A 12,596-nucleotide genomic window follows, 5' to 3' on the forward strand; every position below is an offset into this window, starting at 1 on the left:
TGGAGCATTCTCAAAGTCAAAGACATCACAAGCTCTTCCCCTCCCCTGAGTTTTAGATCAACAAGAACTCTAGAAGCTGGAAACTAAAACCTTGTCCGTTGTCTGTAAAGTTGTACAAGAACAATCCCAAGGCCTATAGCCAAGTGGGCTTCTAGAGCTCATCTTCTGACTTGGGTGTTCCCTGGTTCAAGCCCTGCTGGACAAATGATTTACTCTACACAGTAGTGATATCAGAGGCTCTCTGAGCAGAACATAGGGCATTCCCAAAAGTGAGCTGGACTGAGTCCAGTGTTCCTTGCTTGGCCTCTCAGACTAGCCTGCCAGATGCCAGAGGAAGGCTGGGAGGGGGCGGGGAGGGGAGCAGGGGAGGCTTTCACATGAAACCCAAGGATAAGAACAATTAGTGTCCGGTAACAGATTCCATCTCTTTGTTCTCCCATTGAATTAGATTTCTCTGCAAACTATGAAAGAGACGGCAAACAGCCTAGAGGATGTGGTTCCTCCTGAAAACAGTGTTCCTCTGGAGCTACTTCTAGCCTGTATAAGCTTTAGCTCAATAAGTGACATAAGTGACTCCAAGACTTAATAAATCATGTAACATTTCTCCCTCCTTCCTGAGAGAGAGAGAGAGAGAGAGAGAGAGAGAGAGAGAGAGAGAGAGAGAGAGAGAGAGAGAGAGAGAGAGAGAGAGAGAAAGAGAGAGAAAGAGACAGACAGACAGACAGACAGACAGACAGAGAAAGAGACAGAGACAGAGACAGAGACAGAGACAGATCTATGCTAGCCTCTCTATTTGGAGTAGCCTGTGGTCTGGGGCCTGTGATGTTGCTACTGTGTAGAGTAAATCATTTTTCCTAGCAGGACCTTGGATCAGCCAACATCCAACCCAGAGATGCCAGAAAATAGCAATCTATTATTATTTTTGTTCTCAGTCTGGACTTGCCTGAGCTCAGCCTGCAGCTCGCCCTTGGCGTCTCTTCACTCTGGCTCTGACACTGGCTACATGGACTCTCTTACATCTGGCAACTAAAGCCAGGCTCCCAGGCAGCCTCATCCACCTCTCTCTGTGTGCTCTCTCTACCTGGCCTCCCTGATGTGTGTCTTTGCCAGAGATCAGGGGTCTCTAGCTACACATTGGGATGAGGGCAGAGCCAGCCAGTCTGCATCTTCCTTCTGCCTGAGTCTCAAAATTCACAGCATCATTCATTCTGTGCTCTATGGGAATGGAAACTTTATCTCTTAATGAGACAGTAGCAAAGCTTGGGAAGAGTGTATGGAACCGGGGATAGTGGCTTGGGGCCACCTCCTGCTACCTTCTTATTGTAGTATAATAGTTTTAACATGAGCTATGAGTGGTGGCACACACCTGCAGTCCCAGCACTTGCAATGCAAGAGGATTTCTGTGAGTTGAAGGCCAGTCTGCCTGGCATAGCAGGTGATGCATAGAGAGACCTTGCCTCAAAACACAGTGTGAGGAGAAAGCTCAATGGCTAAAGTGCCGGCAGTGCAGACTCAAGGACAAGGGGACAGGGCTGGAGTGATGGCTCAGTGGATAAGAGCATTAACTGCTCTTCCAGAGATCCACAGTTCAATCCCCAGCACCTACATGGTGGCTCACAACTGTCCACAATTCCAGTTCTAAGGGGACCTGACACCTTCTTCTGGCTCCTGTGGACACTGCACACACATGGCACTTAGACATAGTACAAAGACATCTATGTAGCCAAAACACCCAAGTACATAAAAATAAATAAATATTTTGTAAAAATTGGAGAGAGTGACTAAGGAAAGACATCAAATGTTGACCTAAACACACAACACACACACTTACACACACACAAGCACATTACAGACACACACATACACACACACAAGCTAAAAACTTAAAGCTTACCATTGAACCATTTTGCTTGCTTTTGCGATAGGGTCTTGTTTATCTCAGCCTTGAGTAGCTAGGCATCACAGTGCACAACACATCATAACTACTTTTAGGTTTGCCCCCTCGGTGCCACCAGCATCAGAACTTTCTCCTCCCACTCAGACTCTGTGCCCATTAAGCAGGAATTCCCAGTTCTTTCCTCCTCAGCCTGGCAGCTCCACTGTGCCTTCTGTCCGAGTCTGGCTACTTTATGTAGTTCATAAATGAAACCACACAGCAGCTCTCCTTTTGGGGCTGATTTTATGAAACACAATGGTCACATTTCAAGGCCAAGGTCAGACAAAGCTAATTCTATTTCCCATCTAAAATCACATTCAGCTACATTCAAAGTACATTGCCTAACAGAGCCCACCACTTGTTTCTCCAAACAACTAGACAACAAGATACACCAGCAATAAGATTCTAACAGAGAGGCAGGGGGCTGGGCTCAGATGCCAATGTGATTATCCCTGCCGTTATCAAATTCCCCGGTGGCAAACGTCTGAAAATGACTTCAGTCGACGCATTGTAATAGGTACGTGCATATGCGAGCTGTGCCCACAGAGGCTGGAGGATTTGGGTCCATCTGGGGCTGGAGTTATGGGAGGTTGATTGTGAGCTCTCTGATACAGATGCTGAAAACCAAACTCAAGTCCTCTGTAAGAGCAATATGAGCTCTTAATTGCTAAGCCATCTCTCAGCTCCCAAAGTAAAAAAGAAAAGAAGGAAGGAAAGAAGGGAGGGAGGGCGGGAGGGAAGGAGGGAGGGAAGAAAGAAAGAAGGAAAGGAAGGAAGGAAGGAAGGAAGAAGTCAATACCTAAAGGAATTAAAGCCTGAAATGAAATTATCTGGCCAGGAGTTTGTTCTGGTTTATAGAACCAGAGCTTGAACCTGGGCTGGCTCAGCCCAGTACCACTGAGTTGAACCCATGGCCCTCTATTTTGCTTTTTCTTTCAAGCTGGTCTTACTAAGTTGCCTTGAATCCATTCTGTAGCCTAGGCAGACCTCCAACTTTGATCATCTTGCCTCAGCCTCATGGGCAGCTTCAATTACAAGCCTGCTCCATCAGGCCTGGCTTGCCCTATGAGTTAATATTCAAGCTTCTAAGTTTTGGTGTGATGATTGATTTACACTTTCAACCCCAGCACTTGAGAGGCAGAGGAAGGAGGATCAAGAATTCAAGGCTAGCCTCAGCTACATATTGAGTTAGAGGCAGTTTTCCAGAGAGAGCCCTCAGTGCCTGCATATGGCTGGGGTCCTTACTTTTTAATAGCTCAGGCTCGACATGCCCTCTGGGACCTCAGAAATCAAGCAGGAGCAGACAATAATTTAGTACCACCTATGAACACTTTTGACTTGATAAAAGAAAACCTACTTTGAGGCCACGTAGTCTCCCTAGAGACTATGTAGAATGGGTTTGGACCCATTTGTCAGAGCCAATTGAGCCCAGTGTTGTTCTAAAATTGGCAGATAGCCAAGGAAAGCTTTTGGGGGATCAGTTCTTTGAGGACAACAGTCTATGGTGCTGTGGGATGTGCAGTCTTTGAATTGAAACTCAAGTGAGAGAAACCTTCCACTAAGAAAGACCAAGTACAGCACCTTACAGTTCAGGAACATTGAATGGTTCTAAAGGGGCAAAAATCTCCCGGGAATGCATCTAGATTTTCTAGAATTGGCTTTTTGTTGGATTAGACTTACAGGCATGAATTTTTCAGAAGTAAAGTAGGGTCTGACATTCTGTGGCCTGCCAGGCAAGATAGTTCTGGAAATCACTAATAAACCAGTAATAAGTGCTTTTAACAGGCTGGTCACTGGTAAGCAAGTGTTTTGGGCTGTGAATGATCTTCATGAAAACACAGAGAATATGCCTCTCTCTTGGTGGAGAACTGAGGGGAAGTAATGGTGATCTTGGGTTTTCAGCTCAAAGTCTGTATCAGGAACTTGGAAGCTTAGAGGACAGCCCTCATGGCAGCTCTGGGCCCATGTAACCACAGGAAATAACATCCAAAGGCTGGTCCTGGGACGGACTATGGTGTAAATCCAATTAGCCACGGTGGAATGCATCTTTTGTTCAAGTTTGAGGACTGGTCTAGGAGTGGAGCTCTGAGAACAGGATGAGGACATATCGGCAAGATTTCAATAAAGCAGGGGGGCTGTGAATCCACAATTTTGAGAAGCTGCCCTCTACCACCTCAGGTTAGTCCTCCGACTGTCTGGAGATGATATAATGATCCTCTAAAACCTCTACCCTACCACCTCTCCTTCCGAGCTCTGTAACTCAACCCAAGCCCTCAAAGCCCCAAAAGGCACAAACACTGGAAATATTGTACACACCGAACAAGTTACAATTTGCCAAGTCATACCTGCTCATTTTTGCCAGGTCAGAGTATGTAGGCAGTCTTTGGAGGAGTGGCTCATGCCACCAGGGTAAGTAGCCAGGCAATGGGAAGGGCCTGAGGGTGGAGCCTTGTCAACATAATTCAGCTCCAGAAACATCCAGATTCCTGCCTTTCATACAACCTCGGCTATCACCAAAGGTCATTTCATTCCCTAGACAAGGAAACTTGCTGAGTCACCAACTCCTGGAGTGGGATCTTACATCTCAGGGTTCAAAACTGCCAACAACCTGTCTGTGCTGATCAGCAGGCACCAGAGTGCATCAGGAGGTGTGGCTACTGAGTGCAGAAGACCAGGGGGCAGAGGGATGCCACGAAAGCGGTTTCCACTGGATGGTGGGAAGGCCAGCTATAGCCTACATTGCAGTTTACCCGCATCCATGACCTAGCTCCAGGTTAGTTCTGATGCTGGCAGGCTGCTGTTTGCATCTGCAGTCACATGGCTTCACTGTCTGATTGGGAGAAATTAACAAACTTCTTCAAAGCTCCATTTTTCTCATTCACAGAACTGTTTTATTTTTTAAATTGTATGTACGTATTATATGTGTGTGAGAGTATACTTGTTCAAATCTGGGTGTGAAGGCACACACCTTAAACCACACCAGAACTCTAGAAGCAAAGGCAAGTGTATTTCTGTGAGTTTGAGGCCAGCCTGATCTTCAGAGTGAGTTCCAGGACAGCCAGGGCTACAAGAGAAACCCTGTCTTGAGTATTCAAGCCAACCAACCAAATAAATCCAAAACAAAAAATTTAAATTTAAAAACAAAACACTCTGACCAAAAGCAACTTAAGAAAGCAAGACCTTTGGCACCCTCTGTTTTTTGCAAAAGGAGGAAGAGATGGCCAATGTCCTTGAGAGCCACATCTTTGGGAATAAGAGCCCAGAGAGGGAGGTACAGGACCTCATATATGCAAAGTGGACAACCTATGGCAGCTTCCAGCTAGTGCGAATGATTCTTTTTTTTTTTTTTTCAAGACAGGGTTTCTCTGTGTAGCCCTGGCTGTCCTGGAACTCACTCTGTAGACCAGGCTGGCCTCGAACTCAGAAATCTGCCTGTCTCTGCCTCCCAATGATTCTTATGGATTGGCAGGCTGCAGTGGGTGGGCAGCAAGGAGCTCATCACATAGAAAGCTTTCAAGGAAGCATTGATGAAGATGCCCTTGGAATTGATGCTGGGAAGGAGAATGGCAGGAATCCCTGGGTCTTCAGCACAGGTGAAGGACAGACAAGACACATCCCAGATCCCCACTTCTTATTCTTTCTTATGTCTCTCATCACAGACGGAGTCTTAGAGCCACCATCTCCTGGGCTCCACTTCACCCCATAAAAGCTCTGCTGAATCATCTGAGCTCTGCAATATTTGTCTTTCTGTTTGGCAAAGTTTGATGTGTCAGGGCACATGGGGCTCCTAAATGCCATTTTTGCCTGGGCTGAAATCAATTCTTTTTCTATTCTGTGGCTGCTACTGCAGATCACCCACCCATAACAGTTCTGGATGCCAGAAGTCCCTGGGTGAAAATCAAAGTATGGGTAAGACTCTGCCCCTCCTGGAGGCCCTGGGAAAGAGCAGTTCCCCACCTTTGGTGGCTTCCAATGGTGCTGTCATTTCTTGGTGTGTGGACCTTTTCCAGCTATGATGTCAGAAGCAACCACCATGGCCTTTAAGTTGCAGAAGAGGGACCAAAGCCTCAGGGTCACAGGGATGTGCTGTACTAAAGACTCCACTTTGGTGATTACATACTCTGAGCAGGTTAAAACAAGCTAACCAGTGATCTGAATTCATCTCCAGTCTTTATTCTGCTTTGTAATAGAAGGACTTGGGAGTCAAACATATTTGGGGGATTATTATTTGGCCCACAATAGTTACACTTTAAGTGCAACACTTCTGAGCATAATTTGTTATTTATTTGTTTGTTTATTTGTTTTTGAGAAAGGGTTTCTCTGTGTAGCTCTGTGTTGCTCTGCAGACCACGTTGGCCTCGAACTCAGAGATCTGCCTCCCTCTGTTTCCTGAGATTAAAAGTGTGTACCACCTCCCGGCCATCTTTTAGTTTTAGGACACAGCCAGACATGGTGGTGTGTATCTGTAATTATAGCACTGAAAAAATTAAGACAGGAGAATCAAGGGTTCAAGACCTTTCCTGGGTCCCACTTTCTAAATTTTGGAAAGGAGAGAACAGGCCTATCTTTTAGGAGGCTGAGGAAGTAGGATTTCAAGTCCTAAGCCAGCCCAGGTTGCATAAAAAGCAGAGGGACATGTCACTGAACTCTTCTCAAGCCAAGGATGCACTTGTTCTTTTAGATGTCTGTGAAATGGCTTGGGTTCCCACAAAGTGTGCTCACCTGTCATCTTTCAGAATGAACCTTAAAGAAACAAGATGTTGGCTGGCCATTTGAACACTTTCTGACTTGCTCTTTTTACCTAATTCTGTACTTAAGTGTTAGGAAACCAGAAGACTTGGAATTGCATCGAAACTTAGAATGACAAATATTTACACAGTGCTCACTAAGTTCCAGGCATTGTTCCAAGCCCTCTCCGCATCACTCCCCATCTTCTAAGAACCATCCACGGAAGGTTGCTTGGCGTCACTGAGAGTGGCATAAAGAAACACATTTGCTACCAGGCACTCAGGGCCACAACTTGCATCTTAGTTTCCTTCAGAAGGAAATAATGAAATAGAAAATGCTATTTAAAAAAAGAAAGTGGACTTACTTATAGTTTGGTCAAAGTGTGGAAAGAAAACCTATTCTCTTCCCTGAGAGTATGGTGGTCTTACAGTTTATAGAAAGTAGACAGTCTGCGGTTAGCTGTGAGACAGTTTGAAAAGTCCTCTCCTGAACACAGGGCCTCAGGCTCCTTTGCTGCCTCCATTCTCCAAACAAGTGTCTCTTTAGACTATCTCCTCTGCCTTCTGTTCACTATGGGATCTCCACTAATATGCAGTCCAGATAGGAAGGTGCTGGCTGACAGCTCTGTGGACCAATAAGTTTATGGGGGAGAGTGTTTTACTTACAAATGCATAAATGATGGGCAGCTGTGCTATATAAAATCTTACATGTGAAGAGAAAAAAAGAAATGAGACTTTAATATTTATAAAACTCTTCTTTAAAACTAATGGAGAATGGTCTGGAGAGATGGTTCAGTGGCTAAGAGCTGGGGCTGCTCTTTCAGAGGTCCCTAGTTCAATTCCCAGCACTCACATGGTGAATGACACTATCTGTAATGGAATCTGATGCCCTCTTCTGGTGTGGGAATCTGATGCCCTCTTCTGGTGTGCATGAAAACAGAACAACCCTGTACATAAAATAATTAATAAATCTTTAAAAATGGAAAACAATGTAACTGTCAGAAAGAATAGACTAGATTAATTAGATGTATATCATAGAGGGCCACTGAGGTGGCTCAGTGAGTGAAGGCATTTGTTGCATATTACTGGTGAGCCAACTCCACAAGTTGTCCTCTGCCCTAAACATGGGCACCATGGCACTTGCACCCACATCACACACATCATGCACACTTGTGTTGTGCCATGAAATGTTTGTGAACCCCAAAAGACCACCAAGGAGCTGATTTCAGTCTAGTCACACTAGTGTCTCTTTATTCAAGTTCAAGCTTGGGCCACACCACCATCTCTGATGCAGGAGAATGGGAGGGACTATTGAGCCCAGTTTCAGTCAAGCATTTATAGAGGCAAGAAGCCAGTATCTAGCCTGGTACACATTTGATTGGGGAGCCATTATGGCTGGTGTTGGGAGCCAAATCACAAACTTAACTTCTGTTTTTTTCCTGATTGGTGGTTGTTAGGAGGTGAAGTGCCAGGGGCAGGCTTGTAACCTAATGGTGCAGATTTGTTGGGGAATAACCTGGAAACTGGTTCTGGGTACTGGCCTGTTAACTTGAGTTCAACCTTAGGTCAGGTTCTCTAAGATGGAGTCTGAACCCAAAAGATTTGGTCTCTGACTTGCATGCACACATATTAATAAATGAAAAAATTTAAACCTGTACTAGTGAGATAATTCATCCTAAGGAATCATTATTGCAAATCAGCAAAATATAAGTCCTTCTATATTAATATGGGAAGATGTGAAATATGTGCTAAGTGACCAAAATTGTGGAATACCTGTGGTGGGCATGGGTAGGGGCATTGCTAGGGATGGAAGCGTTATAGAATTGTCCTGACAGGAGAAAAGATATTTTAAACAAGACACTTGTGCTAGCAGACTTTTGAAATAGTGGTTCCCAAATAATTAAATTTCCCTAGGAATCTCATTCTGGGGGTAGGGGAAGGGAAAGGCAGAGAAGCCTTGTGCCAGAGAAAGAAGGAAAGGGAAGGAACACGTCTCTCTGGGAGAAATTTCCAACAGTTCTAACTTTATCAGACCACCATGCTGGAGAGACATAAGGGTCAGTGACAGGCAGGACCACAGCATGGCCCGAACTACTAAGTAATGCACGCCTCTCACCCTCTATTAACAGGATATAGTTTAACTATCTTACTACCCTTTATTTCCTCTCTCATTCATTCATTCATTATTGTGTGTCCTGTGTACACATGTATAACATTTGTGTGGGTGTGGATGGGTGTATGACACGTGTGTTTGTGAGTGCCTGCCCACCATGACAAATGTGTAAAGGTCAGAAGAGTCTTTCAACTTGGAGGAGTCTGTTTTCTCCTTTCACAGTGGGTTCTGGGGACTGAACTCAGGTCCTCAGGATTCAGTCATCTCCTTGACCCTTACCCTCTATTTAAACTTAAACCTCAGGTCAGTACCCCAAAGATGATCTTAGTGGGTGCAGGGGGTGAGTCAAGTACAAATTGAATGTGTATTGTCTGACATAGGCCAGCCATGTCAAGGATTCCTGTAGAATCGCTTATAAACATCACCTGTCAATTAAAAAGCTGAAGGCCAATAAGCTGAGGCAGGAAATAGGAAGTAGGACACTGGCAGGAAGAGAAAGGACTCTGGGAAATCATAAGAGATAAAAGAAAGATGCGGGAGAGACAGACTGAGAGATGGATTGAGGAGATGGGCGTAAACCAGCAGGAAGATGAACTCAGAGAGACACTGGCAGAGATGCGCAGGAGAGACAGAAGAAGCAGCTGGGACTGAAGGAGAGGTAACTAGCCACGTGGTACACATAAAATAGTTTAAATGGGTTAAACAAGTTACGAGCTAGTCAGGGAATGGCCAAAGCTCATGGCCTAAGCATTTATTAATAAATATTTAGTCTCAGAGTCGTCATTCAGGGAACAGGACTGGGAAAGGAAAAATGGTTTCTTAATTTTTATAAACAACCCAATACCTCAGACCCATGGGAAAGCTTGGGGGAAAGCTTTCCTCAGAGGCTAAACCTTCCTCTGGTCTGAGTGCAAACGTTGACAGTGTACAGGGAATGTCCATTGGAGCGCACTCACTACCCCTGGGCTCCTTGTTCAGCTGTATGCAATAATGATACTTACTTGTTCAACTGTATGCAGTAACCCTGCCTCCTTGTTTAGCTGTATATAATAAACATATTGAGCTTCTGGGGTGCTGTGGCTTCTCCCCCTGGGATCCCAGACTCCTGATCTACCCCAGTTACATTGATCCCTGGATCCTTCCCTGAAGCACATGGAAAGGAGTCACTGGGCCTGTTTATTTGTTCCTCTCCCAGTGAGGCTGCATTGATAAATCTCCATTCTCTGTTTCTAGATACTATTTGCCTTTTTATTTGGCAAATTGGTATGGGTAGGCAAATCTAATTTACTAGAGCAGCTATAACCCTAACATCCAACCATCCTGGAGTATTCAGTTTTAGGAACTGGAAAGCTCCATTCAAAAAGGAACAAAGCAATCAACCTAGGAAATGAGATCCAACTTCTCAAACCCAACAGCCAAACACACACACACACAGACACACACCCACAGACACATACACACATACACAGACACACAGAGACACACACACAGTCAAGATGTTCTCAGCTGTAGAACTAAGAAAACCACTGCTTATTGTCATGAACAAACCATCTCCAACCATGTCCTTAAAAAGAAGTCTGTGATCTACAAGTCAGCTAGTTTCTCACATGCCTTAGTTAGGGTTTCATTGCTGTGAAGAGACACCATGACTAAGACAACTCTATATTATAAAGTCAAACATTTAATTGGGGCTGGCTTACAGGTTCAGAGGTTCCGTCCATTGTCATCAGGGTAGGAGCATGGCAGCATCCAGACAGGCATGGTGCTGGAGGAGCTGAGAGTTCTATATCTTGCTTTGAAGGCAAACAGGCGAAAACTCTGTCTTCCAGGCAGCTAGGAGGAGGGTGTCAAAGCCCATGACCACAGTGACACACTTACTCCAACAAGACCACACCTCCTAATAGTGCCACTTCCTGGTCCAAGTGTATTCAGACCACCACAGCCAGATACAGTGGAATCATTCCCAACCCTTCCTGTAGCACTGAGCCTGTCTTTTCCAGTTCTGTCCCACACCCAGTAGGGGTTTAATGGGCCAGCTCTCAACCTTCACCTCTTTCCTGTTTCCAGAGACAACCACAGTCAATAGGCCAAGGTGCTGCACTGTCAATTTCTCCTGCATAGTTTTGAAAACAAGCATTTCTTCTCTAGAATGCTTTTGGATTCATTTAACACTTGCCAAAACAATACAAAGAACCGCGGCATACGCACAGCCATTTCCCTGTCATCAGCATCTCATGTCATGGTTTCTTTTCACAAGTTAATGAGTCATGTCATCTCATGGTTTCTTTTCACAAGTTAATGAGCCAATGACAACTCTATCCCATGCTTTATTTGCATATCCTTCAACAGTACTCAGTGTCCCCTCTGGACCCACTTTATATTTGGTTGCTGTATCTCCTCAGGCCCCCTTTGGCTATAGCAGTTTTTCAGACTCTCCCTGGTTTTGGTGTCTTTGGGAACTGATTTTGTAAAATGCACCTCCTCTGGGATATGTCTGCTGTTTGACTCGTGATGACCCTGGAGCTATAGGTTTAAAGAGGAGACTGGAGGAGGAAAGGCCATTCTTAGCATATGGAGTTAAGGATACACATTGTCACCATGACTCCACACTACTGACACCGACTTTCACTTGTATTTAGGTGTATTGCTCTTTACATATTGCCAAATGAGTTCCCTGGGCTTTCCATGTCCACATAAGGATCCGGGGGCTGGGTATGGCCCTTCATTTGAGGCTCAGCAAATACACCATCCATCATCTTCCATACATGCATACATATATGCATGAATAAAAACAAGGATTTTGTTTCTGTTCATAATAGAATCTCAGTCAGCGTGACTTTGGAAGTCTAAACATGACAGTGATTCAAAAGAGAAACTCGTGACCTTCATGCCAGCTGTGGGCGTGGGAGGAGGATGTAGGGTAGGGAGAAATCAAGAGAACTTGCCTATTTCTGCCACATGCTAAACTCACAAGGGATGCTTGCCAAGGGCCAACGCCAGCTGCCAATGGGGCTAAATCCCCAGTCCTCTTTCTGAGGAACAGCGATGACCTTCCATGGTGCAGCTTGAATTTTTGAGCTCCTGTCTCCTGCAAGTGCCTGCCTGTGCCTGGTGACTCAGACCTGGCATTCACCAAGGCAGTGAGAGTTCAGGAAGGCTCAGCTAGAACACAAGGGATTAGACAAAGAAAACACACAGAGATCGGACCTGAAAATTTCCCCATTACATAGTAAAACTTGCTTGGATTTTTTCTTGCTTTATTCAAATGTATTGTGAACCAGAATTTAAATTAGCTTTCCTTGAGTAGAATCAGGATATAGACTCCTTTATATATGTAAATATGTAACCCCCTCATGCTGGCATATCAGCCAATTTGAAGTAACTCAGATAGTACACAAAATAATGATGATCATGATGTATAATTGTTTATTTATTAAGCAATTTACAATGCTATGGAAGCATTGCCTGAGGCTGGAGAGATGGCTCAGTGGTTAAGAGCACTGACTGCTCTTCTGAAGGTCCTGAGTTCAAATCCCAGCAACCACGTGATGGCTCACAACCATCGTAATGAGATCTGATGCCCTCTTCTGGGCTGTCTGAAGACAGCTACAGTGTACTTACAAATAAATAATTCTTTGGGCTGGAGCGAGCAGGGCCGAGAGAGAGAAGAAAAAGTGTCTTAAGACAGCTACAGCTGGACAGTGGTGGCGCATGCCTTTAATCTCAGCACTTGGGAGGCAGAGGCAGGTGGATTTCTGAGTTTGAGGGCTAGCCTAGACTACAGAGTGAGTTCCAGGACAGCCGGGGATACATAGAGAAA

This window comes from Mastomys coucha, unplaced genomic scaffold, assembly GCF_008632895.1.
Source record: "Mastomys coucha isolate ucsf_1 unplaced genomic scaffold, UCSF_Mcou_1 pScaffold22, whole genome shotgun sequence".
In the NCBI taxonomy this organism is placed as follows: domain Eukaryota; kingdom Metazoa; phylum Chordata; class Mammalia; order Rodentia; family Muridae; genus Mastomys; species Mastomys coucha.